Source organism: Callithrix jacchus, chromosome 4 (assembly GCF_049354715.1).
Source record: "Callithrix jacchus isolate 240 chromosome 4, calJac240_pri, whole genome shotgun sequence".
NCBI classification, from domain to species: domain Eukaryota; kingdom Metazoa; phylum Chordata; class Mammalia; order Primates; family Cebidae; genus Callithrix; species Callithrix jacchus.
Genome location: NC_133505.1, coordinates 42,754,165 through 42,782,017, shown reverse-complemented (window position 1 = coordinate 42,782,017; position 27,853 = coordinate 42,754,165). Strand labels below are relative to the sequence as shown.

Genomic DNA, 27,853 nt, shown 5'->3' with positions numbered 1-27,853 from the left:
GGCTCCACAGTGGCAGTGCCCGAGAGCTCCTCCAGCAGCAGTGAGTCTGTTCCCAGGAGCAATGCAGCAGAGGGACAGAGAGCACAGGAGGGAGGGTCACAGGCACTCCCACCCCATCAAGGGCCTGCTCCCTCGTGCCCCAACTTGGAGACCCTGGGCTTGCTGGGGATGGCCACGGCTGTGTTTTGGGAGATCTGGGGTGGGGAAGAGTTCACTAGGTCTGCAGCGAGAATGAGGAAGGGGAAGGGCCTGAGCTTGGGGCAGGAGGTATATGCCTCTGACCTGACCTGGGGGCTCTAAGCCCAGTGCCTGAGAACATCCAGGGCCAACAAGGAGGCTCTGGTGTCATCGGGGGTGGGAGGTGAGTCTGCTTATCCCAGATGGGCAGAGCCCGGCAGTGCCTTGAGTGGGGTGGGGGCATCCTCACTCCTCCCTGCCCTCTGCTGCCTACCCTGTATAGCTTCAGACTCTGGGTCCCTGGAGGCTACAGCCTCCCTCAACCCACTGCCCCAATGAGGGGCCATGGCTACAAAGTCAGGACCTGTTAGTGGCAGAGATAAGAGGTACAGAGGAGGAAAGGCAACAGGGACAGTCCCCTGATTAGGAGGATCAAGGTTCTGAGAAGGCCCCTCGGGATGCCGGCTGTGCCCCACACCCCACTCCCCAGCTGGGTCCCTGGCCCAGCCCCTCTGTCTGGCCTGTTTGGCTCCTACCAGGTGCGGCTGGTAGGAAGGCAGGGCAGTCCGGTTCGCCACTCTCCACACAGCCTCCTCCAGCCACTGAAATGCCTACCTGGGCCCGTGTGGGCACCAAGCTGGGGGCAGGAAGGAGCTTACTGCCCCCGCTGGGCCAGGCCAGGGCCGGAGGGGCTGGCTGTCCTCCTTCTCCTCCGTGGTGGCGGGCAGAGAGGAGGCCTGGTGCCGGGCTGGGGGCTCTGTCCTCTAGGGTTCCCTCCACTGCTCACTCTGGAAGGCAGCAGCGCCAGAACTGCAGGAGCCAGCTCCCCCCACCGCTGCCTCCTCCCCACTCCCCCCTCCCGACCCGCCTCCTTCTCCAGCCACCCACCTCCTTCTCTGGTTTCTATGGCAACTGGGCAATGCTCCACACAGACAGCCTCCCTCCCATGTACAGCAGGGGACGCCCGCCTCCCGCACGGTGCGCCACATCAATATGGGCACGCACGCACACACTTCACAGCCACAGAGAGGCTGGTGGGGACACGGGCTGGGCCGCCGCCCTCCACTGGGGAGCCCTGTCCCATCCCCTTTCTTCCCTTCTCCCCAGGATCCTGCCTCCCAACTGTCCTTCCAGACAGCTGCTCCCTGCCATGCACTTCCCTCAGGTCCTTAAAATCTGAGTGCCTGCTGCTCTGTGAAGCATTTCTATTTGTTGAATCATTTATCCTCTTGAGTTTTTTCTAGGCCAGGCTGGGTGTGAGAGATGTTCAGGCACAACCTCGTGCCATGAGACTTCATACCCATTTTACAGATTGGAAGCTGATTGGCCACAGCAGTAAAAGACTGAGCGCCCAAGGTTCCTGGGCTAGCTGTCGGCACTGAGGCCTTGTGATGTCAGTTGCGACGCTTCTCCTGTGGGCCATGGCTGCCACACACCACTCAGGCACACACATGGGTGGTGTCCAGGACATGTGGATCCCAACAGCACACTTAGAGACACAAACACCCATTACACATATTTGCACACGTGCATTTCCACAAGTCTGTGTATATTCCTACACGTGCACCTATAACACACATACATGTAACTGTGACACTAATATCAGCATACACACATCTTTAAGACGTGCACACACATCGACATGGATCAGAACCTGTGACGCATAAATCCTTCCTATACAAACTCACTGAGGCACACACAGCCCTGATGCTAGCTAGCCCCATGGGCGGGGTTCAGTGGTGGCAGTAGAAGTGTCAGGGCTGGGGGTTGCATGATGACTGGCCTCCCAGAGGAGGATTTGCCTGTCTGCTCCGCCCCGCCCTGGGACCAGGCACTAATCTGATCTCAGCAGTGTGACGGGGAATGGGGTGGGGGTGGAGACAGGGCCCACCCTCCCTCACTCTCATTCTGAAAATCCACACTAGATCCCACCTAGAGCCCCTTCAGCCTAGGGGGTTCACACATATCCTTACCCTCCCCCTGGCTGCTGTCCAGTCACCAGACTTGGGGTTATGACAGGACAGAGGAAAATGACTGTCCCCGAAGAGAGAATTCCAGGCTTCAGACAGGCTTCTAGACTCCTGCCAACCCCCAGGAGGGACAATGTGGGTGGCAGGTGGTAGGAGACAGGAGTGGGGACACACAGCATGCCCGGGACACACAGCATGCCCCACAGAACATCCTGTTACCAGCCCAACACCCCTGCAGGACCTCGGGCAAATGTCACTGCAGCCCTTGTGCCCCAGGGTGATTCTCAGGGACCCCACACTCCCCAGCGAGGGTAGATACAACAGGAAGGAACCAGAAGCCACCACAAATGAAGCAAAAGGCCCTCTGGTGGGCTGGGCACAGTGGCTCACACCTGTAATCCCAGCACTTTGGGAGGCCGAGGTGGGTGGATCACCTGAGGTCAGGAGTTGGAGACCAGTCTGACCAATATGATGAAACCCCATCTCTTTAAAAAAATAAAAATAATTTAAAAAGGCCCTCTGGTAATAATGATAGCTCTTCTGTATTCATCATTCCAAGACCCCTCTCAATCACAAGGCTGCTGCCAGTGAAACTCAGACATGCCGTCAATTGCACGAAGCATCTCAATTTAGAGATGTCAAGTGATAAGAGAAAAATTGTCTCGGAATAGAAAAATGGAGCATTTCATCCATTCAACAGATACTGACTAGGCACCTACCTACCATGTGCCACAGATGGTTCTAGACACTGAGATACAGCTGTGGGCAAAACAGAGTCCCTGCCCTTGAGGAGATGAGGAGCTAGTAGGTTCCCGGAAAGCCCGGGCCTGTCTCAGGGGCTCTCCTGCAATCTTTGGCTGTCACAGGGCATGGTGACTAGGAAACAGGCTCTGAGAGATGAGCAGCTTGTCCACGGTGACAAAGGCAGCCAGTGGCTGGGCCTGGGATTCAAACCTTCCACCTGCCAAGCCTTTTTCGGTGCCTCATGTTGATTCCATTAAGAAAGATCTGATTGGGAAACATGGCATCAGCCACCCAGTTTCTAAAAGTTTCATAGCCAAGTTAGCTTCTATCCTTAGGTCAAAGGCAGGATGTGCTAGTCAAAGTGGTAGACACAAGGACCTCAGGTCAAGGCCCAGCCCAGGAGGGTGGGGACTCCCAGCCCCAAGAGCAGAGGCTTCCTGGAGAGTGAGGAGGCCTCAGCTGGGGGACAGGGAGGGATTGAATTTCCAGGTGCTGTAAGCAGAGCCCCCTGCCCACCTGCCGGCCCCCAGCCCAGGATCATCTTTCTCCTAAAGAGACGGCCCCATCCAGGGATACCAAAGACAGCTGCCCTCCTACCCACCCCTCCGTCAGCCTGATCAGGCCCCATCTGCTGCCTGGCAGACCCCCACGTCCTGTCCTCCCACACTCAAGGATTCCAGACAGGCCCTGTGGAAGAAACCGACCCCTTCTGTCTCCCACTTCTTCTCCTGCCCAGAGACCATCCACCCCCACCCCACCCCCACTGTCAGCCTAATCTGGCCCCATCTGCTGCTGGGAATGAAGGCCCTCTACTCTCCCACTTGCAGGTCCAGGGACATCCCCTACACCATGTACACACACATGCACACACTCATGCACATGCCCAATCTCAGCTCCTGTTCCTGGACCTTAGCCATGTTTCTGTCCCACAGGTGAGATCAGAGGAGGGTATCTGGCCCAGGCTACAGGGCAGTGGCCCTTCACGCCCCTGAGAGAAGCCTGCTCCTTCTGTCATCCGTCTCCTTGCCTCCTTATCCAGCTCCCCAAAAGCATTCATTGCCCTCTTCCTCCAGCTTAGCACAGTTATCCCACGTGTTCCCCGGAGCCTGGGGAAAAGCAATCAGTGCTCATTAGCTGCTGCTTTGCATCTCATCTGCATAATATTCCGATGACTGTCAAAATGCCAGAATCCTCCCCAGCCCCAGCCCACAGTAGGCAGGGCTGGCCAGCTCTGGAGAAAGAATATGGAAAAGGCTTTAGTGGGATTCTGTGTAGGTGGCTAAGCATGTGGGGTGGGTACTTGGGAGGGGAAAGATCAGAGTGAGAAAATGTCCAGTGGCCCCAGCAGGCAGCCAGAGGAGGAGCAACAAATATTAACACTCACTGAGTCCCTGTCACATCTAGGCACTGTGCATGGTGCTCTATACTGTATCCACTGTTTTTTGTTTTTGCTTTTTACAATAAGCCATTTTATAGATGTGGAAACTGAGGGTCCAAGGAGTTAAGGCCTCACTTTCCAAGGCCCAGGAGCTTGGGGACCACCTGGAAGCTGGTCAGAAATGTGGAATTTCAGGTCCCAGCCCAGAGTTTCTGCATCAGAACCTGCATTTTCACACAATCCCAGGTGATCGGGGTGGGACTCCGAGGTTAAGGGGCTCACCCTATACTGTAATACACAGCTGCTGCAGGATGATGCTGGTGTATATATGAGGTGACTGACTAAATCCTATGCTAGTTTTTTCGTGCATTTAACAAGCAATTCCTGAATGCAACTCTGTGCAGCGCTGCTCTAGGGTGGAACACAACAGATAGACAACATCCATGACCTCAGGGAGATTTCATGCCAAAGGGAGACACACCATAAATAAAATAAGTATGTCTGGCCACGCATGGTGGCTCACACCTGTAATCCCAGCACTTTGGGAAGCCAAGGCGGGTAGATCACAAGTCAAGAGATCAAGACCATCCTGGCCAACATGGTGAAACCCCGTCTCTACTAAAAACACAAAAATTAGCTGGACATGGTGATGTGCAACTGTAGTCCCAGCTACTCGGGAGGCTGAGGCAGGAGAATCGCTGGAAATGGGGAATTTCAGGTGCCACCCCAGACTTCCTGCATCAGAATCTGCATTTTCACATGATCTGGGAGGCGGAGGTTGCAGTGAGCCAAGATCACACCACTGCACTCCAGCCTAGCGACAGAGCAAGACTACGTCTCAAAAAATAATAATACAAGTTCAAATGATGATATGATGAGCAGTGCAATCAAGAAAAATAATGTGGGTTAAGGAGACAGAGAGTATGAGGCAGGAACATTTTATAATACCCCTTTGAAGAGATGACATTTGAATAGAGACCTAAATAAAGGGAGAAAGGAAGGTAGGTATGTGGTGATCTGAAGGAAGAGTGTTTCTGGCAGAGGGAACAGCAAGGGCAAATGTCTGGAGGTGGGAGTAAGCTGAGCACATTGAAAGCAGCCCACAGCAGCTGAATGTGTGGATGGGTGGATGGGAGGGTGGATGAATGGATGGTAGGCAGAGCAAGCCAGACAGAGAGGGGTGGCAAACAAGATAGTGATAAAGAAGAGGCGGGCAGGGGGTGGCTCCCGGAGGGCTTTGTAGGCCATGGTGAGGACTCTGAATGTTATTCTAAACAGGAAGGGAAGCCATTGGTGTTTTTGAGCAAGGGGAGAAAGGGATCCAAATTATGTTTCAGAAGATCACAGTGGTTTTTACATGGAGAAGTGATTAGAAGGAAACAAAGGCTGAGGCAAGGAGACCAGTTAAGAAGCTTTTGTGGCCTGGTGCGGTAGCTCATGCCTGTAATCCCAGCACTTTGGGAGGCTGAGGCGGGTGGATCACCTGAGGTCAGGAGTTCGAGACCAGCCCGACCAAGATGGAGAAACACCATCTCTACTAAAAATACAAAATTAGCCGGGTGTGGTGGCAAGCACCTGTAATCCCAGCTACTCAGGAGGCTGAGGTAGAAGACTCGCTTGAACCCGGGAGGCGGAGGTTGTGGGTGAGCTGAGATTGCGCAATTGCACTCCAGCCTGGGGAACAAGAGCGAAACTCCATCTCAAAAAAAAAAAACAAAGAAGCTTTTGCAATATTTAGTGCTAATAGCCACAGAAACACATGTACAGGAATGTTCATAGAAGCTTCATTCTTAATATTTCCAAATTGGAAGCAACCCAAATGCCCACCCACAGAGGGGTTGACAAACAAATTGTGCATTTTACTGCATGTAGTAAAGGTAGTTTGCTGTGTAGAATTACATTGTATAAATTCTACAATGTGGTTTGTTCATATAGTGGAATACTACACCGCCATGAAAAACAGCTCACTACACACAATCACATGGATAAATTTCAAGACATCATGCTGATTCTGTACACTAATAACAAACAAAAAATTCTGAGAAATTCTGAAAGTTTTCTGAAATTTCTGAATTTCTGAAAAAATTTTAAGAAAACAATTCTATTTATAATAACATCGAAAAGCATAAAATACTTAGGAACAAAGCTAACCTAGGAGATGAAATACTTATAAACTGAAAACTATATAATATTGATGAAAGAAATTAAAGAAGACACAAATAAGTTAAAACACCCCATGTTCATGGATTGGAAGACTTAATATTCCTAAAATATCCGTGCTACCCAAAGCAATCTACAGATTCAATGTAATCCCTCTTAAGATCTCAATGGAAGAATCCTAAAATCACAGGAACCACAAAGGTCCACAAAATAGCCAAAAAATTCTTGAGAAGAACAAAGCTGGAGACCCCATACTTCTGATTTCAAAATATATTACTAAGCTACAATAATTAAAACAGTATGGTGCTGTCATAAAGACAGACATATATGCATATTATGGTCACCAGCAATAAATAAATAAGTAAAGACATACAGACCAATGGAACAGAATGAAGAGCCCAGAAATAAACCCATGCATATATGGTCAACAGATCTTCAGTGAGGGTGCCAAGAAGACACAATGGGGAAATGATAGGAAGAACAGTTCTTCAACAAATGGTGACGGAAAAACTGCTTTCTACACGCAAAAGAATAAAATTGGATCCTTATCTTACACCATAGTAAAAAATCAGCTCAAAGTGCATTAAAAACTTAAAACCAGAAACCATAAAATTCCTAGAAGAAAACATAGGGGAAAACCTCAGAATGTTGGCCTTAGCAATGATTTCTCAGATCTGACACCAAAAGCACAGGCCGCAAAACCAAAAATAGACAAATGAGACTACATCAAACTAAAAAGTCTAAGCACTGCAAAGGAAACAGTCAGCAGACTGAAAAGACAACCCCCTGAACGGGAAAAAAATATTGCAAACTACATATCTAACAAGGGATTAGTATTCAAAATATGCAAGAAACTCCCATAACCAGAGAGCTAAAAAAAATAATAATTAATTAATTAGGCCGGGTGCAGTGGCTCACACCTGTAATCCCAGCACTTTGGGAGGCCGAGGCAGGTGGATCATCTGAGGTCGGGAGTTCGAGACCAACCTGACCAACATGGAGAAACCCCATCTCTACTAAAAATACAAAAATTGGCTGGGCGTGGTAGCGCATGCTTGTAATCCCAGCTACTCAGGAGTCTGAGGCAGGAGAGTCACTTGAACCTGGGAGATGGAGGTTGAGATGAGCCAAGATTGTGCCATTGCACTCCAGCCTGGGCAACAAAGGCAAAACTCCATCTCAAAAAAAAATTAATTAAATATTAAGCAAAGGTCTTGAACAGACATTTCTCCAAAGAAGGCATACAAATGACCAACTGGAATATTTAAAAGGGCACAACATCACTAATCATTGCAGAAAGGCAAATCAAAACCACAGTGAGATATCACCTCATACCTATCAGGATGGCCATTATTTAAAAAGTAATAATAATAGAATAACAAGTGTTGGCAAGGATGAGGATAAATTTGAACACTTGTGCACTGTTGGTGGGAATGTGTAATGGTGCAGCTGCTATAAAAAACAGTATGAAAGTTTTTCAGAAACTTTAAAATAGGCTGGGCACGGTGACTCATGCCTCTAATCCCAGCGCTTTGGATGGCCAAGGCAAGAGGATTGCTTGAGCTCAGAAGTTCAAGATCAGCCTGGGTAACATAGCAAGACCTCATCTCTACTAAATATAAAAATTTAAAAAAAAAGAAAATTTAAAAAAGAATTACTGCCAGGCACAGTGGCTCACGCTTGTAATCTTAGCACTTTGGGAGGCCAAGGTGGGTGGATCACCTGAGGTCAGGAGTTCAAGACTAGCCTGGCCAACATGGTGAAACCCCATCTCTACTAAAAATACAAAAAATTAGCCGGGCATGGTGGCACATGCCTGTAATCCCAGCTACTCAGGAGGCTGAGGCAGGAGAATTGCTTGATCCCAGGAGGTAGAGGTTGCAGTGAGCTGAGATCGTGCCATTGCACTCTAGGTTGGGCAACAAGAGTGAAACTCTGTCTCAAAAAAAAAAAAAAGAACTATCATATGATTCATCAATACCACTATACCACTACTCTGGGTATGTATTCAAAAGAATTGAAATCAGGGTCTCAAAGACAAATTTGTGCTCCTATGTTCATTGCAGCATTATTCACAGTAGCCAAGATGTGGAAACAACCTAAATGTCCATCACTGGAGGAATGGATAAAGAAAATGTGGTATATACATACAGTGGAATAGTATTTAGCCTTAAAAAAGGAAATCCTATCACATGCCACAACATGAGTGAACCTTGAGGATATTATGCTAACTTGAATAAGCCAGTCATTGAAGGATAAATACTGCATTATACCACTTTATGAAGTATCTAAAGTAGTCAAACCCATAGAAGCAGGAAGGAGAATGGTGGTTGCCAGGGGCTGAGGGGAGGAAGAAATGGGGAGTTCCTATTTAATGGGTATAAAGCTTCATCTTTGCAAGATGAAAAAGTTCTAGAGACCTGCTACACAACATTGGGCCTATAGTTAATACTGTACATTTAAGATTTTGTTAGAAGGGTAGATCTCATGTTATGTGAGCTTTTTTTTTTTTTAACCACAATAAAATTTTTTGGAAAAGACATCTTGCCGAGCAAGAGAAGCCAAACTTAAAAGAGCACACACAGTAGATTCTATTTATGTGAAGTTCAAGAATAGACGAATCTGGACTTCTGATTCTGAACAAGATGGACTAGACGCACTTCTCCCCAGCCCTCTGCTAAAACCCCTGGACACTATATATAAAACAAACATCAGAAGACTCTGAAAGGTAGAGAGAAGAAGGCAGACTGACTAGAGACCTCAGGACCAAACAATGACAGAGCAGTGAGTTCCCTGGGTTTTCTTTTTGCCCAGTATACACCAGATTTGGAGCTGGAAGAAGTCAGCAACAGAAATACCAATAAACACAGACAAAAACAGCCCCAGGAAAAACCTGTTCTCTGCTTCCTACTAATGGGTCTAGAACATAATGAGAGAGAGAGAGAGAGAGAGAGAGAGAGAGAGAGAGAGAGAGAGAGAGAGAGAGAGAGAGAGAGAGACCTGCTCTCTTTAGCCAAAGGCCCAACGGAGACCCAGCCTAGCAAAACAAAAACCTGTAAAACAATGACCTCCGTACTCTAGCCAAACACCATGGAAGAAATTACAGCCCCAGACCCATGCTCCTCTTTGAGCAAAAGCCAGGTAGGGAGCTTTGCCTGGTCGTAACCAGAAGCCCCGTCTGCCATGGCCAGGGTGGTAACAGTGAAGAATGAGGGAGAGCCAGGACTTCCACTCCACCCAACAATAACAAGGTGTCCTTCCCCTTCCATGCTGGGTTGGTGTCAGGACTTTCAACCCCATTCAAGAGTAATCAGGTCAGTGGAGACCACATAGGAGCAGTAACAAGGCACCCTCCCTTCCCATGCTGGGAGGGAACACTGGAGCCAGAACTCCCACCACTGCCCAGAAGTAAGGAGGCACCCCTGAACCCCCACCAGGTCAAGTGGGGGACCTGGATTTCTACCCCTACCTTGCATTAATAAGGCCCAGGATTAAAGGAGGCCTGCTGAAACAGATTTCGAGAAGATCCAGCATCTCGTAACATATCCCCAAATATCCAGGATATAATAAAAAATCATTTGTGGCCATGAGCAGTGGCTCACACCTGCAATTCTAGCAATTTAGGAGACCAAGGCAGGAGGCTAGCTTGAGGCCAGGAGTTTGAGGCCAGCCTGGGCAACATGGTGAAACCCTGTCTCTACAAAATGAAAAGATGAGCCTGGCATGGTGGAGCATGCCTGCAGTTCCAGATACTTGAAGGCTTAGGTGGGGTTGCTTGAGCCCGGTAAATCGAGGCTGCAATGAACTGGGATTGTGCCATTGCACTCCAGCCTGAACAACAGAGTGAGACCCTGTCTTAAAAAAATAAAAAAGGAAAACATTTTGTCACACCAACAACCAAGAAAATCTCAACTTTAATGAGAAAAGACAACCAACAGATGCCAACAGCAAGACATAAATACTGGAATTATCTGACAAGGATTTTAAAGCTGCCATCTTAAAAATGCTATAGCAATCAATTATGAACATGTTTGAAACGAACAAAAAATAGAAAGCCTAAGCAAATAGAAATTACACAGAAGAACAAAATCGATAGAATTTTAGAAAGCTCGCTGGATGAGATCAACATCCAGTGAGCTTTCTAAATAGAATGGAAGCCGGTTGTGGTGGCTCACACCTGTAATCCCAGCACTTGGAAGTCCGAGGTGGGCAGATCACTTGAGACCAGGAGTTCAAGACCAGCCTGGGCAACATGGTGAAACCCCATCTCTACTGAAAGTAATCCCAGCTACCAAGGAGGCTGAGGTACAAAACTCACTTGTACCAAGGGGGCAGAGGTTGCAGTGAGCCGAGATCGTGCCACTGTACTCCAGCGTGGGTGACAGAGAGAGACTCCCTTTTAAAAAACAACAACAACAAAAAATAGAATGGAGGTAAGAGAGAAAAAAGTCATTGAACTTGAAGATAGAACAATAGAAATTACCCAATCTGGGCCAGGCTCATGTCTGTAATCCCAGCATTTTGGGAGGCCAAGGTGGGTGGATCACAAGTTCAGACGTTCAAGACCAGCCTGGCCGACATGGTGAAACCCCGTCTCTACTAAAAATACCAAAAAATTACCTAGGCGTGGTGGTGCACGCCTGTAATCATAGCTACTCAGGAGGCTGAGGCCGGAGAATTGCTTAAACCCAGGAGACGGAAGTTGCAGTGAACTGAGATCATACCACTGCTCTCCAGCCTGGCAACAGAGTGAGACTCCGTCTCAAAAAAAAAAAAAAATTACCCAGTCTGAACAACAGAGAGAAAATGGACTGAAAAAAAAAAATAAAAGAACTTCAGGAACCTGTAGGTCTAAAATAGAAGCTCTAACATTCATGTTTTTACGGTCCAAGAGGAGGGGAGAAAGAGTGGGGGTTGAAAAAATATTCAAAGAAATAGCAGCTGAAAAAATCCCAAACTTGGCAAAAGACAAACAATGGATTTAAGAAAGTGAGTGAACTCCAAACAGACAAAACCCCAAGAAATCCACTCCAAGGCACATCATGGTCAAACTCTTGAAAACTAAAGACAGTGAAAAATCTTGAAAGCAGAGAGAGAAATCACACTTTATTTAAAAGGGAAAAACAGGCCGGGCAACAATGCAAGACCCTATTTCTCCAAAAAAAAAAAAAAATTTAAAAATCAGCTGGGGGCATCGTCGGTGCTGGCGCTGAGGATCTGGACAGCCATTACATCCTTGCTGAGCCCCCCTCCGGCTACAGCTCTTGCTGTCAGATATGCTTCCAAGAAGACGGGTGGTAGCTCCAAAAACCTCAGTGGAAAGTCATCAGGCAGACGCCTAGGCATTAAGAAAATGGAAGGACACCATGTTCATGCTGGGAACATCCTTGGAACACAGCGCCATTTCCACTGGCACCCAGGTGCCCATGTGGGTTTTGGGAAGAATAAATGTCTGTATGCCCTGGAAGAGGGGATAGTCCACTACGCTAAGGATGTCTACGTGCCTCATCCCAGAAACACGGAGGCTGTGGATCTCATCACCAGGCTGCCCAAGGGTGCTGTGCTCTACAAGACTTTTGTCGACGTGGTTCCTACCAAGCCTGAGGGCACCTTCAAACTGGTAGCTATGCTTGAAGTCCTGTTTGAGGTCATGGGACAGAGACTGGAGCCCAGGTGACAGGAGAAGGTGATACCAGAAGTCAAGGATTGGGGCAATGACACGGCCTCCCGAGAAAGATGTCTGCTTGATGGTGACTCTGCAGGAGACTCTGAAGTGACTGCTGGGAAACCCTTTGGGAGACCTGAGCTGGGGCCAAAAATAAAGTGAGCCAGAGTCATGAATGTAAAAAAAAAAAATGGATGTGGTGGCATGCACCTGTAGTTCTGACTACTCGGGAGGCTGAGGCCTCCTGGGTCCAAGGATTACTTGAGCCCAGGAGTTCAAGGCTACAGTGAACTATGATTGTGCCACGACACTCCATCCTGGGCAACAAAGTGAGACCTCATCTCTAAAAAAAAAATCTAAAAATTAAAAAAAAGTGGGGGGAACAAATTACAACAGGTTTTTAAAAATCAGAAACCACAGAAGCCAGAAAGAAGGGGCGAAGCATTTTTCAAGTGCTGAAATAAAGGAACTGCCAGCCCAGAACCATATATCCAGAGAAAACATCTTTCAGGAATGAAGGAATATCAAGGTATTCTCAGATGAAGGAAAACTAAGAGAATTTTTTTTGTTAGCAGACCTACCCTAAAAGAATAAAGGAAGTTCTTGAAACCGAAAGGAAAGATAAACGAAGGCATCCTCCTGGAACACTGGGGAGGAGGAGAGAACAGTGGAAAGAGTGAAAATACAGGTAAACATGGTCAACTTTCCTTCTCTTAAGCTTTCTAAATTATGTTTGAGGGTTGACACAAAAATGATAACACTGTGGCCAGGCATGGTGGCTCACACCTGTAATCTCAACACTTTGGGAGGCCAAGGCAGGTGGATCTCTTGAGGTCAGGAGTTCGAGACCAGCCAAGCCAATGTGGCAAAACCCTATCTCTACTAAAAATACAAACAATTTTTATACAGGTGGTGAGCACCTGTAATCCCAGCTACTCGGGAGGCTGAGGTAGGAGAATTGCTTGAACCCAGATTGTGCCACTGCACTCCAGCCTGGGTGACAAGAGCGAAACTCCGTTTCAAAACACACACACACACACACACACACACACACGTATATATATAACATTGTCTGATGTGCTTCTTAAAGCATGCAGAGGAAAAATTGATGACAATTAGATTATAAAGGGGAGGGTAAAGGAACTTAAGGAGAAGTAAGTTTTCTGCAATTCACCTGAACTGGTAAAACACAGACACCAGCAGACTGTGAATGAATGGATGGATGGGTAGATAGACATAAATATAGACAAACAGATATAGGTATGTAGATATATATGGTAATGCCTAGAGCAACTACTAAAAAAATCTATACAAAGAGATACACTCACAAATACTACAGATAAATTCAGAACAGGCAAATCTAATTCACAGAGATTGAGGTCAGAACAGCAATTGCTTCTGGGAGATGTCAACAGGTGGGAACATGCCTTTGGGGCACTGGAAATATTTTCTATTCTGATTCGAGAGGTGGTTTTCACAGGTGTACAGTTTATTGGATTGCACAGCTAAGATATGTTAGACTTCAATTTTAAAAATATAACATTATAAGTTACACTTCAATTAAAAATATTAAGAAAATAAAGAAAAATAAAAAACTATTAAGAAAAGTGCTGATGCAGAAGCTGCAGCGAGTTATCCAGAGGTCTAATTAAGATCACTGAGGAAGGAGGCTACACTAAACAACAGATTTTTCCACACCCATGAAACAGCCTTCTATTGGAAGAAGATGCCATTTTGAACTTTCATAGCTGAAGAGAAGTCAATGCCTGGCTTCAGTGCTTCAAAGGACAGGCTGACTCTCTTGTTAGGAGCTAATGCAGCTGGTGATTTTAAGTTGAAGCCAGTGCTCATTTACCATTCCTGGAATTCTAAGGCCCTTGAGAATTATGCTAAATCCACTCTGCCTCTGTCTATAAATGGAACAACAAAGCCTGGAAGCCTGGATGACAGCACATCCAGGTTTACAACAGTTTACTGAATATTTTAAGCCTACTGTTGAGACCTACTGCTCAGAAGAAAGATTTCTTTCAAAATATTGCTGCTTATTGAATGCACCTGGTCACCTAAGAGTTTCTATGGAGATGTTTAAGGAGATGAATGTTGTTTTCACATCTGCTAACACAGCATCCATTCTGCAGCCCATGGATCAGGGAGTCATTTCAACTTTTCAGTCCTTTTATTTAAGAAATATATTTCACACAGCTATAGCTGCCATAGATAGTAATTCCTCTGATGGATCTGGGCAAAGTAAGTTGAAAACCTTCTGAAAAGGACTAATCATTCTAGATGCCATTAAAAACATTTTCAATTCACAGAAGCAGATCAAAATATTAACATTAATAAGAGTTTGAAAGAAATTGATTCCAACCCTCATAGATGACCTTGAGGGGCTCAAGACTTTAGTGGAGGAAGGAATCACAGATGTGGTAGAAATAGCAAGAGACCTAGAGTTAGAATTAGAGCCTGAAGATGTGACTGAATTGCTGATAATAACTGAATGGATGAGGTGTGACTTCTTATGGATGAGCAAAGAAAGTGATTTCTTGATACGGGATCTGCCTCCGGTGAAGATGCCATGAAGCATTGTTGAAATGACAACACAGGATTTAGAATATGATGTAAACTTAGTTGAGAAAGCAGCAGCAGGGTTTGAGACGATTCACTCCAATTTGGAAAGAAGGTCTACTATGGGTAAAATGCCATCAAACCACATCATGTGCTACTGAGAAATCTTTTATGAAAGGAGGAGCTAACTGACACAGCAAACTGCACTGTTGTCATCAATTTTTATAATTGCCATAGCAACTCCAACCTTCAGCAACCTCTATCCCGATCAGTCGGCAGCCACAAACACTGAGGCAAGAAGCTCCACCAGCAAAACGATGAGGACTCACTGAAGGCTCAGATGATCCTATGCTTTTTAGCCACAAAAGATTTTTTGATGATGGTATGCACATTTTTTTTTTTTTTTGAGATGAAGTCTCACTCTGTTACCCAGGCTGCAGTGCAATGGAACAATCTCAGCTCACTGCAACCTCCACCTCCTGGGTTTAAGTGATTCTCCTGCCTCAGCCTCCCAAGTAGCTGGCATTACAGGCACCTGCCATCATGCCTGGCTAATTTTTGTATTTTTAGTAGAGACAGGGTTTTGCCATGTTGGCCAGGCTGTCTCCAACTCCTGACCTCTGGTGATCTGCCCACCTCAGCTTCCCAAAGTGCTGGGATTACAGGTGTGAGCCACTGCGCCCAGCCAGGTATGTACATTTTTTAGGCACGATGCTATTGCACACTTAATAGACTATTATAGCATAGTGTAAACATAATCTTATATACATTGGGAAATCAAAAAATTCATGCTATGCAATATTCACTTTGTTGCAGTGGTCTGGACCCAAACCCACAATCTTTCCAACATTTTCCTGTACCTAGAAGTAGAATTGCTGGATCATATGGTAATTCTATTATTAACTTTTTAATGAATCACCAAACTGTTTTCCACAGTGGCTGTACCAGTTTACATTCCCACCAGCAATGTACGAGTGTTTCCATTTCTACACTTCCCTGCCACACTCATTTTATTTTATTTTATTTTTTTGAAGACTTCAGGAGGCCTCCCAGACCAGAGTAGGCTCAGAGACTCCCAACACTTGTTATTTTCTGTTTCGATAATGACCATAATAATGAGTCATTATCGAATAATGACCATCATAATGGGTGTGAAGTGGCATCTCATTGCATTTTTTATTTGCATTTCCCTAAGGATCAGCGATGCTGGATATCTTTTTATGTGCTTACTGACCAACTGTATGTCTTCTTTGGAGAAAAGTCCTTTACCTGTTTTTTAACTGGGTTGTTTGTCTTTTTTGCTATTGAGTTGTAGAAGTTCTTTATATAGTTTGGCTATTAACCCCTCATCAGATATATGATTTGCAAATATTTTCTCCCATTTCGTTGGCTGCTTTTGATAGTGTCCTTTGTCCTTCTGTACATCAAAGGACTCTTTTGATAGTGTCCTTTGATGTACAAAAGCTTTAAATTTTAATGAAGTTCAATTTAGTTTTTTCCTTTTGTTGCCTATGCTTTTGGTGTTATATCCAAGAAACTATTGCTAAATCCAATGTCATAAAGCTTCTTCCCTATATTTTCTTTCTTTTCTTTTTTTTTTTTGAGACACAGTCTCACTGTGTTGTCCAGGCTGGAGTGCAATAGTGCCATCTCAGCTCCTGCAACCTCCACCTCCTGGGTTCAAGCAATTCTCCTGACTCAGCCTCCTGAGTACCTGGGATTACAGTGCCCTTTACCATGCCCAGCTAATTTTTTTGAATTTTCAGCAGACGGGGTTTCACCGTGTTGGCCAGACGAGTCTCAAACTCCTGACCTCAAGTGATCCATCCACCTTGGCCTCCCAAAGTGCTGGGATTACAGGTATGAGCCACTGCATCGGACCCTTCCCTATATTTCTTCCAAGAATTTAAAACATTTAGTTCTCATATTTATGTCTGATTCATTTTGAGTTAATTTTTGTATATGTTGTAATAGGAGTCTCCCACCCCCAGGCCACAGATTGCTATGGTCTGTGGTCTGTTAGAAACTGAGCTGCACAGCAGGAGGTGAGTGGTGAGAGGGAAGCTTTAGCCACGCCCCCTCACTCACATTACCACCTGAGCTCTGCCTCCTGTCTGGCAGCATTAGTTCTGCTGGGAGCGCAAACCCTATTGTGAACTGTGAATGCGAGGGATCTAGGTTGCACGCTCCTTATGAGAATCTAATGCCTGATGATCTGTCACTGTCTCCCATCACCCCCAGATGGGACTGTCTAGTTGTAGGAAAAGCTCAGGGTTCCTACTGATTTTATATTTCAGCCAGTTGTATAATTATTTCATCATATATTACAATGTAATAATAATGGAAATAAAGTTCACAATAAATGTAATGTGCTTGAATTATCCCAAAATCATCTCCCAACCCTGGTCTGTGGAAAAACTGTCTGCCATGAAAACAGTCCCTGGTGCTGAAAAGGTTGGGGACCACTGTGGTACAAGGTACAGATACAACTTCATTCTTTTGCCCGTGGATATCCGGTTTTCTTACGTGGGACACTTTTTTTTTTTTTTTGAGACAAAGTCTTGTTCTGTGGCCCAGGCTGGAGTGCATTGGTACAATCACAGCTCACTGCAGCCATGACCTCCCCAGGCTCAGGTGATCCTCCCACCTCAGCCTCCGGAGTAGCTGGGACTACAGGTGTGTGCCATCACACCTGACTAATTTTTTTTGTATTTTTAGTCAAGACAAGGTTTTGCCATGTTGCCCAGACTGGTCTTAAACTCCTGGGCTCGAATAGTCCATCCGCCTCAGCCTCCCAAAGTGTTACAGGTGTGAGCCACAGTGCCCAGCTGGGACACTTTTAAAACTCCTCAAGACCAGGCTGCTGCACAGGAAAAAGTATTTTGCAAATTACATATCTGATGAGGAATTAATATTTAGAATATATGCAGAACTTCTACAACTCAATAACTAAATACCAAACAACCCAGTTAAAAAACAGGCAAAAGGGCCCGGCACGGTGGCTCACACCTGTAATCCCAGCACTTTGGGAGGCCAAGGCAGGTGGATCACCTGAGGTCATGAGTTCAAGACCGGCCTGGCCAATATGGTGAAACCCCATCTCTACTAAAAATACAATAATTAGCCAGGCGTGGTGGCATGCGCCTGTAGTCCCAGCAATTGGGAGGCTGAGGCAGAAAAATTGCTTGAACCCAGAAGGCAGAGGTTGCAGTGAGCCAAGATCGTGCCACTTCACTCCAGCCTGGGCAACAGAGAGAGACTCTGTCTCAAAAAAACAAACAAAAACAGGCAAAGGACTTTTCTGCACCCCCGAATATCTGTGGTGTGGCACAGGCATCAGAACTCAAGTTTCCCCAGGTAACTCCCATGGGCAGCCTGGGCTGAAACCATTGTCTATGGCACTGAAATCTTAGGCTCAAGGTCATTTTGCACTGGTCTTTGTATTCTCAGTTTCTAGCATGAGGCACAGCCCATGGACACATAGAATAAGGGGTACACTGGACCCAGTGGGGACTTAGGGAGATTCTAGCCCTGGAACTTCTCAAATAAATGGACCCCCCTGGCACCATGCCATGGCCACTGCATTCAAGAAGATGAACAAGAACCAACCATGGGTTCAGCCCCAGCAGAGCGTGGGAGGGATCAAGAGAGACCACAGAGTCAGATGGCAACAGAGTTACGACAGGGTGGGGCGTGTTGTCCATTCACAGAATCAGAGAGGTATGGCTGCCTGGAGGTGGGGCTGGCACACTCTTGGAAGGGATTCCAAGAAGGTGGAAGAGCTTGAGGTGAACCTGTGAGGAGCCTTGTTGGAGAAGCTTCCCAGGAGGAAGGAAGGAGTTATTACTGCAGCAGCTGACTTCTGCGGGAAGCCTGTCTGTCCATGCTTTCCACAGTACCTCCTCCTCTTTAACCAGGGATGATAGCAGCACCTGCCTCACAGGGTGACTGTGAAGATATCTGGAGTAAGGCATGAAAAGCACCTGGAACGGTGCCTGACACACAGGAAACACTCAATGTCAGTTATATGCCGGGCACAGTGGCTCACGCCTGTAATCCCAGCACTTTGGGAGGCCGAGGTGGAGGATCATGAGTTCGAGACCAGCCTGAACAACATGGTGAAACACCCATCTCTGCTAAAAATACAAAAATTAATCGGGTGTGGTGGCGGGCACCTGTAATATCCCAGCTACTCAGGAGACTGAGGCAGGAGAATCGCTTTAACCCAGGAAGCTGAGTCTGCAATGAGCCGAGATCACGCCACTGCACTCCAGCCTGGGGGATAAAGCAAGACTCCTTCTCAAATAATAATAATAATAATAATAATAATGTCAGTTATATATTCCACCATTATCTCCTTTAATCTCAACAGCCCTAAGAGATGCATAACGTTGCCTGAGCTCGGGGCTCAGCCTGTAATCCCAGCCCTTTGGGAGGCCAAGGCGGGTGGCTCACCTGAGCTCAGGAGCTCAAAACCAGCCTGGCCAACATTGTGAAACCTTGTCTCTACTAAAAATACAAAAATTAGCTTGGCAAGGTGGTGGAGCGCCTGTATTCCCAGCTACTCAGGAGGCTAAGCCATGGGAATCACTTGAACCTGGGAGGCGGAGGTTGCAGTGAGCCAAGATTGCGCCATGGCACTCCAGCCTGGGCAACAGAGCAAGACAAGACTCCGTCTCAAAAACGAGAGAGAGAAAGAGAGAGAGAGAGAGATGCATACCATTATCTCCTTTTGTTTAAGTTGAAACTGGGGCTCAGAGAGGTAAAGTCAGTTGCCCAATGTCACACAGCAGGAATGAGCCAGGATTCAGACTATATTGTATCCAGCTCCAAAGCCCATGCACAAATCTTCCACAAAACTTGGGGACCAGAGGCTGGAGTCCTGGAATCCAGGAATCCATAGCTGGAAGGGGCCTTGTAAAGCCATTTAGTCTGATCTAACCATTTCATTTGTAGAGAAAGATGACCAGAGAAGGGAGCATGTCAGATTGAGAGGGTACAGATCTGAGGCTTCTAGACAGACTGACGGGCAGAACAAGCCACCGCCTTGGTCTCAGTGTCAGTCTCCCCGCGAGTCAGCAAGCTCTGCCTCTCCCATCTCCAGCCAGCACAGCTGAAGGTGCACTAAGGAGCTGGGGTACCATCCAGGAGGAGGAGGCCAAGCAGCCTCTGCGCCAAGAGCTCACCCATGTGCCTCCCCCCTCAGGCCGACAGAGATCACCCCAGAAACCCCCACCCCCACCCCCCCAACCTGGGCCTGCAGTCTAGAGACCCTCTGACAGGTCTCCACCATGGCCTCCTCCCTGCTGTGGGGAGGAAGTCAAGCAATTACAGATAACCTTTGGAGGAGAGCAGAATGTAACTAGAATCCATTTGCCTGTGCAATCTTCATAATTACCGCAGCAATTATCCCCTGAGCCACTGTGGCTGCGGCTGCATTCAGCCCAGGTGCTGTGCCCCTCTAGCCAGGTTTCCGTCCCTCACCCTCCCCATCATAGCTGCCCTTTGTCCTGTGGCACAATCACCTGCATCTGCGAGACTTGCTGCCTCTCTGCTCTCCAGTCACAACCACACAGGTGAGCGGCAGGCAGCTGGCTTCATCCCTGTTGTAGGGATGTGGAAACTGAGGCTCAGCCTCACCAAGGATAAAGAGCCTGTAACCAGTCGAGTTCTGGCAGGAGTTAGACCTTAACACCTCACCTAGGCCCCATTTCTTCCCACTCTACATTCTCCTGGGCCTGGGCGAGACAGAGGGACCCTCTGAGTAATCTCTCCTTTAGAAACAGGGGAGATGGAAACACAACTAGAACCCATGGTACGAGTTAGGAAAGAAGGTTCTAAACCTGGATGTGCAACGAACTCTCCTTTAAAAATGTACATTCCTGGCTGGGGCGGTGGCTCACATCTGCAATCCCAGCACTTTGGGAGGCCGAGCTGGGTGGATCACCTGAGGTTAGGAGTTTGAGATCGGCCTGACCAACATGGTGAAACCCTATCTCTACTAAAAATACAAAAATTAGCCCCGTGTTGTGGAGCATGCCTGTAATCCCAGTTACTCGGGAGGCTCAGGCAGGAGAATTGCTTGAATCCAGGAGGTGGAGGTTGCAGCGAGCCAAGATCGTGCCACTGCACTCCAGCCTGGGGGACAGAGTGAGACTCTGTCTGAAAAAAAATGATAATAATAATATTCCTGATCCCCACGTTGGAGATTCTGATTCTGCTGATCTAGGGAAAAATCCAAGTGTCCGGGTTTTGGTTTTCACCTGTAAAGTTCCTCCATGTGATTTCAATCATTAGCCCATATATGGGAAATGTTAGGCGGTACAGGAAAGGATTTCTGAATGTTTCTTGTTCTCTCCCTCACTGTCACCATTTCCAACAACCAAAAGCTCCTTTTGCACATCTAAATAACCACTGGGAGAGTTAAGGGAAGATATGTGAGTCATTCACACTTTAGTATAAATAATCTCACTCAGCTAGCTTTTTGCTTAATGCCTAGCTGAGATCCTGCACACTTTGGGGGAGGATCAGGTAGGAATTAGGAGTGTTGACGGAGGAGGAAAGAGAAGCTAGCCGGAAGAGGGCGGGAATAGAGGTGCTTCTGAGAGAGGTGTTAAGAGTGAGGCCCCGTGAACTGAACCAAATGACTTGAATGGTAAATACCATGATGGGAAAACCAGAAAGAGGCCTGGACTTACAGTAACTAGCACCGTGCCAGAGTTCAGACAGCAACTAACCAGTTTTTGCCTGAGCTCTGCAGGAGAGGATGGGCACAGTATAAAGACTGCCTACACAGCCGATGAGGGGGAGTGATCTAATGTCTCCATACTCAAAATGTGGTCCAAGGACCAGCAGCACTGGCATAACCTGGGAGTTTGTTAGAAATGCAGGCTCTGGCTGGGCTCAGTGGCTCGTACCTGTAATCCCAGTACTTTGGGAGGCCAAGGCAGGAGGATTGCTTGAGCCCAGGAGATGAAGAGCAGCCTGGGCAACACAGCCAAACACCATCTCTACAAAAAATGTAGAAGTTAGCCAGGCATGGTAATGCATACCTGTGGTCCCAGCTACTTGGGAGGCTGAGGTGGGAGGATTGCTTGAGCCCAAGAGGTTGAGGCTGCAGTGAGCTATGAACATGCCACTGCACTCAGGCCTGGGCAACACAGCAAGACTCTGTTTCAAAAAAGAACAGATAAAAGAAATGCAGGCTCTTAGGACCACCAGACCTACTAGATCAGAATCTTTTTAAAAGGCCCCCAGGGGATACCTATGTACATTAAGATTGGAGACGCTCTGGTCTGACTAATTTAAGCACAGATAGCTCTGGGGATGGCCTAAGAAGACATTGATGAGCAAGAGGTAGGGGATACCATTAGACAAAGAATGGGGGTGGGCCCTGGGGAACTGGGCAGGGTGGATTCACTTACCAGGGAGCCAGCCTGAGTTGCTTTCTAAAGGAAAGGGGGGGTAAGATAGGCCAATAAAACTAACAAGTAAGTAAATTTTGTGTCCTGGACTTGGAACCTGCAGCTTGGATTCAGGCTCACGTTTACTGATTTCTGTGTGGCTTTGCCCAATAACAGGCCTCAGTTTTGTCTTCTGTCAGATAGAGCTGATATTCTGTGCTCTTGCTGCCTTGAGTGCTATTGTGAGAAGCAGAGGAGCTGAGATGAGAAGATGCATTGGACGCCATGAAATGCCGGCCAGGGCAAGTCAATGCAGCTGCTTCCCAATGTCCACAGAAGCCTGGCCTCCCAGGCAGCAAAGCTTACCTCTGCTCCCTTCCCACACCTGATGGCTGGATCCTGCGCTGAAAGGAGCTGGACAAGCCCGGGCACTTGAGGATGTTACGATCTGGCAATACTTCAATGTGTCTGCCAGGATGTGCTTTTGAAGACCCTTAGAATTAGAATTAGGTAGTCAGGCAGGGGTGGTCCAAGGGCTCCCCATACCTCACATCCTCCTACCTATTAGGGAGCATTGATTCCCCCACCAGGTTGTGCAACAGAATCAGTGATGTCTGGACTATCAGGATGGCTAAAATGAAAAGACAGATAATATCAAGTGTTGACAAGGATGCAGAATAATCGGAACTCTCAAACACTGCTGGTGGGATTGCAAAACGGGATCAGCCACTTTGAAAACTATGCAGCAATCTCTACTGAAGTTCAGCAGGCATATGCCTTAGACCACCACATCCACTCTTGGGTTTACATGCAGCAGAAATGAGCGCCCAGGCCACCAAAAGACATGCATATGAATGCTCACAGCAGCCACATTCATAGCAGCCCCCAAACAACCCACATGTCCACCAATAGTTGAAAAACTAAACAAATAAACTGTGTACAATGCTATGCCCTGTGTGGCCCTGAAGCCCAGGGTCAGGGTCAAGACACTCCATCCCCCAGCTGCAGGGGCTATTCACTGCTAACAACTCTGAGGGTTCTTTTGCAGGAATTGCCCTCCTCTTGCTGGGCCCCACCCAGGGGCAACTCATAACCAACCAACAGTTGACCCAGGCCCGGATCCCTTGCTTGATTCGGGACAACTCTGAAGTGCCCTCTCAGTCCCAGTGCTCCATATGGGATCAACTGAGGCCTGTAGTAAAAGACACCTTAGGGCCAGGCACGGTGGCTCATGCCTGTAATCCCAGCACCTTGGGAGGCTTAGGCAGGTGGATCATGAGGTCAGGAGATCGAGACCATCCTGGCTAATACGGTGAAACCCCATCTCTACTAATGGTACAAAAAATTAGCTGCATGTGGTGGCATGTGCCTGTAGTCCCAGGTACTCGGGAGGCTGAGGCAGGAGAATCACTTGAAACTAAGAGGTGGAGGTTGCAGTGAGCCGAGATCACACCACTGCACTCCAGCCTGGGCAACAGAGCAAGACTCCATCTCAAAAAAAAAAATCAAAAACAAGGTCACCTTAGCTCACCCTCTCCCACTCTCTGCCCTGTCCCACTTCCCTATCTTCCTTTTTCATGTGTGTGTTTTCTTTTTTTCTATCTTTTGTTGTAGATACAGGAGTCCATGTGCAGGTTTGTTACACGGGTATATATTGCACCCAGGTAGTGAGCATAGTACCCAATAGGTGGTTTCATGACTCACAGCTCCCTCCTTCCCTCCTCTAGAAGTCCATGGTGTCTACTGTTCCCATGTTTATATCCTTGGGTGCTCAGTGCTTAGCTCCCACTTATAAATGACAGCGTGCACTATTTGGTTTTCTGTTTATGCGTTAATTCACTTAGAATTATGGCCTCCAGGCCAGCTGCGGTGGCTCACACCTGTAATCCCAACACTTTGAGAGGCAGAGGTAAGTGGATCACTTAAAGTCAAGAGTTTTGAGACCAGCCTTACAAACATGGCAAAACACCATTTCTACAAAAATACAAAATTAGCTGGGCATCATGGTGTGTGCCTGTAATCCTAGCTACTCAGGAGGCTGAGGCAGGAGAATCGCTTGAACCCAGGAGGTGGAGGTTGCGGTGAGCTGAGATCACGCCACTGCACTCCAGCCTGGGCAACAAGAGAGAAACTCTGCCTCAAAAAAATAAAATAAATAAAAATTAGCCAGGCATGGTGGTGCATGCCTGCAGTTCCAGCTACCTGGGAGGCTAAGGCAGGAGAATTGCTTGAACGTGGGACGTGTTCAAGAATTAATTCCCTTAGAATTATGCCTCCAGGTGGAGGTTGCGGTGAGCTGAAATGTCACCACACAGCACTCCAGCCTGGGTGACAGAGTGAGACCGTGTCTCAAAAAAAAAAAAAAAAAGAATTATGGCCTCCAGCTCCATGTATCTTGCTGCAAAGGACATAATTTTATTATTTTTTATGGTTGCACAGTATTCCACAGTGAGATACCATCTCACACCAGTCAGCATGGCTATTACAAAGGTCAGAAAAGAACAGATGCAGGCAAGGCTGCGGAGAAAAGGGGACACGGATACACTGTTGGTGGGAAGTAGATGAATTCAGCCAGTGTGGAGAGCAGTTTGGAGATTTCTCAAAGAACTGAAAACAGAATTACCATTTGACTCGCAATCCTATTGCTGGGTATATACCCAGAGAAAAACAGATCGTTCTGCCAAAAATAACATGTATTCATATGTTCACACTAGTCACAATAGCAAAAACAGGGAATCAACACGGTGAATTAAAGAAAATGTGGGTTGGGCCTGGTGGCTCACACCTGTAATTGCAGCATTTTGGGAGGCCGAGGTGGGCAGATCATGAGGTCAAGAGATTGAGACCAGCCTGGCCAACATGGTGAAACCCTATCTCTACTAAAAATACAAAAATTAGCTGGGAGTGGTGGTATGCGCCTGTAGTCCCAGCTTCTGAGGAGGCTGAGGCAGAAGAATCGCTTGAACTTCGGAGGTGGAGGTTACAGTGAGCCAAGATCATGCCACTGCACTCCAGCCTGGGTGACACAGTGAGACTGTCCAAATAAATAAGTAAATAAATAAATAAAATGTGGTGCATTTACACTATGGTGCACACAGCCTTCTCCTCTTATCCATGGTGTTCCAAGGAGCACTTCCCAGCAACCCTCCTGCACACAAGTCTCCAAGTCAGGACCTAAAGTACCCCAGTTGGTGTCAGGACTGATTTTTAAAAGCAGCCTCTGAATATTGGGACCTGGAGCTGGGTCACCCACCGTCGCTAGTGCTAGGAGAGCTGGCACCCAGCAGGTAGCAGGGAAGGGAGCACGCTGCAGGGGCAAGAGCTCCCAAATCGGAGAGGCCGGGGAAGTGGTAATTAATCATAAAGACTGGAAGGGGACGGCTGTGCTGGGGCCCAAGTGCACTAGAAAAAGACGGCGCAAGGCTGGGTGTGACTCATCACTAATTTAAGGCCAAGCAAGAAAGCCAAGGGCCTCCTTAGCAGCAAATAAATCCTCCTCTCCTGCAGCCGGAGGGGAGGAAAAAGCTGAGGAGCAGGCCCAGGGCGTAGTTGTGAGTGGAACGGAAAACAGACGAAGTCGAATGCTCAGCCCACGCTGAGTCAGTTGGCTGCCTCAAGGTCAGACCCTGCTTGGGAAAGAGTGAGGTGTAGAAGTGACCCCCAGCGAGTGCTCCCCCTGCTTCAAGACTATACAGAGGATCAGGAGCTGGCCCAAGGGTGGTGGTGGGACGTCAGGTAAGATAAAGGAGAGTCAATCCCATAATACGAGAATTAACACTTTGGCAAGAGGGCCTTAACACGCCACTTGGAGAAAACGAAAGCCCAAGGTAGAAGTAGAAACACCAGGGCTGCCACGTGAGGCAGCGGAAGAACAGATCCAAAGGCCTGGAGGCGGGGCAGGCTTGGGTCTCTCCCATGTCCAGTCAGAAAGCCACTCATTGTCTGTCTTTTGCAGGAAGGCCGGGCAGCCACCTCGTTTACTAAGGCCAATGGGAAAACCATATGAAGCTCAGGTGAATGTCCTCTGAACACCTGCTAGTTGGAGCTGCAGTTATAGAACTGGGCGCCCTGACTGCAGTGAGGATGACAGGATCCGAAGGAAGAGGGCAGGTGGCGGAACTCGGTCATCAGAAGCACAGGCTCAGGAGTCATGGGGGTGGGGGCAATTACCACCGAGAGTGGCCAGGTCAGAGCTGATGGACCTGCCAGACCATGGAAATGGCTCACAGACGCCATGGACAGCCAACAAGGACACTGCCCACTCGATGCAATCAAAAGAGTCCAGGGGCTGGGCATGGTGGCTGACACCTGTAATCCCAGCACTTTGGGAGACCTCAGTGGGAGGATCCCCTGAGCCCAGGAGTTTGAGATCAGCCTGTGGAAGGGGAAGGGCAACATAGGCAGACCCTGTCTCTGCCAAAAAAAAAAAATTTTTTTTGAGACGAAGTTCGCTCTGTTGCCCAAGCTGAAGTACAGTGGCACAATCTCGACTTACTGCAACCTCCACCTCCCAGGTTCAAGCGATTTTCCTGCCTCAGCCTCCCAAGTAGCTGGGACTACAGGCACAAGCCACTATGCCCAGCTAATTTTTGTATTTTTAGTAGAGATGGCGTTTAACTATGTTGGCCAGGCTGGTCTTGAACTCCTGACCTCATGATCTGCCTGCCTGGCCTCCCAAAGTGCTAGGATTACAGTCATGAGCCGCACCCAGTCCTCCCCAATTTTTTTTTAATTAGCCAGGTGTGGTGGTACATGCCTGTGGTCCCGGCTACTCAGGAGGCTGGGGCTGGAGACTCACTTGAACCCAGGAGGTCAAGGCTGCCACCAGTGAGCCCTGATCACACTACTGCACTCCAGCCTGGGTGACAGAGTGAGACCCTGTCTCCAAAAAAAAAAAAAAAAGAGAGAGAGAGAGAACATCCCTGGCTTGATGATGGGGGCTGAGGGCAGCAACCGAATGAAAAGTCCTGATCCTTTGACAAGTTTCCAGAGCCGAGTAAGGTTTCAGATCCAACTGAGTGAAGGAGAGACCAGGTCCCCAGAAGGAAGAACCCTGCAACCCCAGAACCAGCACATGTGATGATGATTCCATCAGTCCCTCCCAAGAAGGACTTACACACCTTTTACTTGAGTAGCCATGTGTGGGAGAAAGAGAAATGCCCAGGTATTTCAAAGACTGTCAGACACAGGAACCACATGGACATTGGTCTGGGGACCCGAATAGGCATCATGGCCCCCTGTTAGGGTGGGAGCATATGGGGGCAGGTGATAAGTGGAGTCCTGGCCCAGCTTCGGCTCACAGGGGGTCCACTGGATCCACAGGACGTCCAGTGGTGGTCTCACAGGTCCCTGAGTGTATAACTGGAATAGACACACATTGCAGAACCCCTACACTGGTGCTTCGGGCTGTGGAGCTACGATAGTTCTTGGAAGCCTCTGAAACTGCCTTTGAAACTACCTGCCACGGAAGGAGGTGTGGCTGCGGGTTTTCAAAGTGGGACCTGCTGCTGTCACCACACACCGCACCACCCAGAACTGCAGCCAGATGGGGTGATGTGGCAGACTTTTGGATGTAGCTGACCAAGAGCTCTGCTGTACAGCATGGTGGCGGTCGTTCATGACAATGTGCTGTATTGTTGAGCATTGCTATAAGAATAGATTTTAAGTGTTCTCACCACAAAAGTATGTGAGTCATGCATATGTTAATTAGCTTGATTTAGCCATTCCACAATTTCAAAACATTATGCTGCACACCATAAAAATATACTTTTTTTTCGAGACAGAGTCTCAC

The 27,853-nt window shown here is 47.6% G+C and overlaps 1 protein-coding gene across 5 annotated transcripts in view; it reads right to left on the bottom strand.

Annotated features, from left to right (window-relative positions):
• PACSIN1 (protein kinase C and casein kinase substrate in neurons 1) overlaps positions 1-27,853 on the bottom strand; it is a 67,611-nt gene that overhangs the window by 19,286 nt on the left and 20,472 nt on the right. For 2 of the 5 annotated variants that reach the window (XM_035295359.3, XM_035295357.3), the window contains exon 1: positions 793-967. The exons of 2 other annotated variants lie outside the window; for them this stretch is intronic. The gene's annotated coding sequence lies outside the window, so the exon portion shown is untranslated. Of the gene's footprint in view, positions 1-792; positions 968-22,428; positions 22,556-27,853 lie in introns of those variants that run through there. One more of the 5 variants, XM_035295360.3, reaches the window with a different exon arrangement.